A 2,306-nucleotide genomic window follows, 5' to 3' on the forward strand; every position below is an offset into this window, starting at 1 on the left:
ATGCCCCGATGTTTCCGCTATCGGTTGGGGTGTGACATCTCAAAACCTCGGCAATCTATCAAACGAAATTTCGGTACCAAGACCATATGCCAATGAGCGGTTCTAACACGGTCTTCAGTCTGTTATGTTTATCTCGCCCTGCATACTTTAAAATGATTGTAAGCCTACCGATACATCATTAATAGAGCTACTTATCGTTTTTCATTTTAAGTTCAAACAGGTTTCGACAGACCACTGATTTACTATCATTTTCTCTTTTTCTCTCCAGGAAACTCATTTTTGTTTTTCTCTTGTTTTTTGTCCTTTTTTTTATTGTAACACTCTAATTAAAATGCCCAATATTTAAACCGACTAGATAGGAAAGATCATAGTCATTTAAAACATTTAGTACATGAGTGTTTGAAAACTACCACTAAACTTAAAGAACACATAGGTAATTCTTTCGTTACAAAATTTTCACAAATGAACTTCTAAGACAAAAGTGAAGATCATCTTCTTAAGTGTGTTCGGTTCATAAGTCTTGTGTTGATCACCATCCGCTTGATTGACTTACTTGAAAGCTGAAATTTTAACAAAACAATAATGTTAGGATCCTTCAAATTTCACATAAATAAGTGTGTGCTTAAAACGAATTCGATATACACAGTTTTGCAAAACCAAACAATTTTGGCAGGGCTCCACCGTAAATTACGGTGGTCACCGTAATTTACGGTGAGCGCTGGGCGTTTGTGGTTTCACCGTAAGTCAGTAGAGAATTGCCGTAATGACTTACCCTCCACCGTAAATTACGGTGGTACCGTAATTTACGGTGGCTTCTGCATATTCTTCCTAATTGCTGTTTTGACCCGTTTGTACCAATTCCTGCACTTTTCGGCCATCAAAGCGCAGCACGGGGTATTCCTTTGCAACAAGCACGACCCATTTTGGATCCCTTGTTTCAACACACACGCTCCCATTACCGGTTTGCGTGATACTAATATTCTTCCCATTATCCCACACGCGGGTTTATGGTCTACGGATGAGGTACTTCCGTTACCCGGTTTGTACCCATCATTTTTAACTCGTTTGGGGTTGCCATTATGAAGTCCCTCATTTTAGACAACCAAACCAACACGATTCTAATTTGTTCAAACTAGCAACCCATTAATAAGAAAACTAATTTATCAATATTATAGTAGCGTTAACTACGTACCTTAGAGCTTTCCCTTTTGGCGAGCGTCCGCACCGGCTTGACTTCCCGACGCCTCACTCGTGTTGCCTAAAACATACAAGCCAATTATCATTAGAACCATTCGGCTCATGATTAAGCTTGTTACTTTACCAACACCACATTTGTGTCGATCAATGTCTTTTAGGCATTTTATCAAGCATCTTGTGCGCATAATTTCTTACAATTGTAACTAAATTTAACATTCATGATTTAGCCATGGCAAACATCAATTTAAGCAATTTCGCTAAATTTTTACATCAATAATTTCTGAATCTTGTTCATAAAGCTTGAATTACTTTAGGACACATTAAAATCCTAATGTTTCATACTTTTCTACAAAAACCCACATATCACCTCTAATGGTGATCATGAACTTTACAAGAATTAAACCAAATTTCAACAAGAAATCTGCTAGGGTTCATCCTTATACACTATTTCAATTAAAACAAACATCATGCATGATCAGATTTGAACCTCATGATTTTATCTAAAATCTAAGGTAGAACCGAATCATGAAATTTTGCATACCTTACGATCCCTTAGTCAAGGTGATCACAAATCTATATTCAGATTTCAATTCGGACTCGATTTGCACCTTCAATTGATGGATTTTTGTGAACTTTAGGGTTTGAGGGGAAATCCCCTTTGTTGCCTGCGTTCTGATCGATCAAACACACACTTAGGTGTGTGTTTGATGTGTTATTTTCACTAATAATAATTTAAGTTCCAGAATTGGCAAGTTTAGTCCCTCAATTATACCTGGGTTATAGAACAAGGGTTTTTAATTATATTTTGTCATATTATGTTAAGATTTCTACTAACTAGGTTATCTCTCCTAGTCTTTTATCTTAACTTACTACTAGTATTTAGTTTAAAATGCAACATTAATATTTTCGGGGTGTTACATTGATGTTTTTCAATGTTTTTGTATTTTTATTATTCCTGATTAGGATTTACTCCCCCTAAAATTCAAAAATTAAATTTTAACTTTTAAAAAGATCTTTTTGGATTTTCTCAAGAAAAATATTCACAAAAACGATTTCCTGATGTGGATTAACTCATGTTTTACCTCAATGACATTTACCAAAATTAACTC

At 35.4% G+C, this 2,306-nt stretch overlaps 1 long non-coding RNA gene across 1 annotated transcript; it reads right to left on the reverse strand.

Moving 5' to 3' along the window:
• Positions 1-500: 500 nt before the first annotated feature.
• Positions 501-1,860, reverse strand: LOC110921047. Its single transcript, XR_002582122.2, has 3 exons — positions 1,739-1,860; positions 1,193-1,258; positions 501-560 (listed from the first exon to the last, which is right to left on the reverse strand). It is a non-coding gene; the product is annotated as an uncharacterized LOC110921047 (long non-coding RNA).
• Between the last annotated feature and the right edge of the window lie 446 nt (positions 1,861-2,306).

The sequence above is a fragment of the Helianthus annuus genome, chromosome 17 (assembly GCF_002127325.2).
Source record: "Helianthus annuus cultivar XRQ/B chromosome 17, HanXRQr2.0-SUNRISE, whole genome shotgun sequence".
NCBI classification, from domain to species: Eukaryota; Viridiplantae; Streptophyta; class Magnoliopsida; order Asterales; family Asteraceae; genus Helianthus; species Helianthus annuus.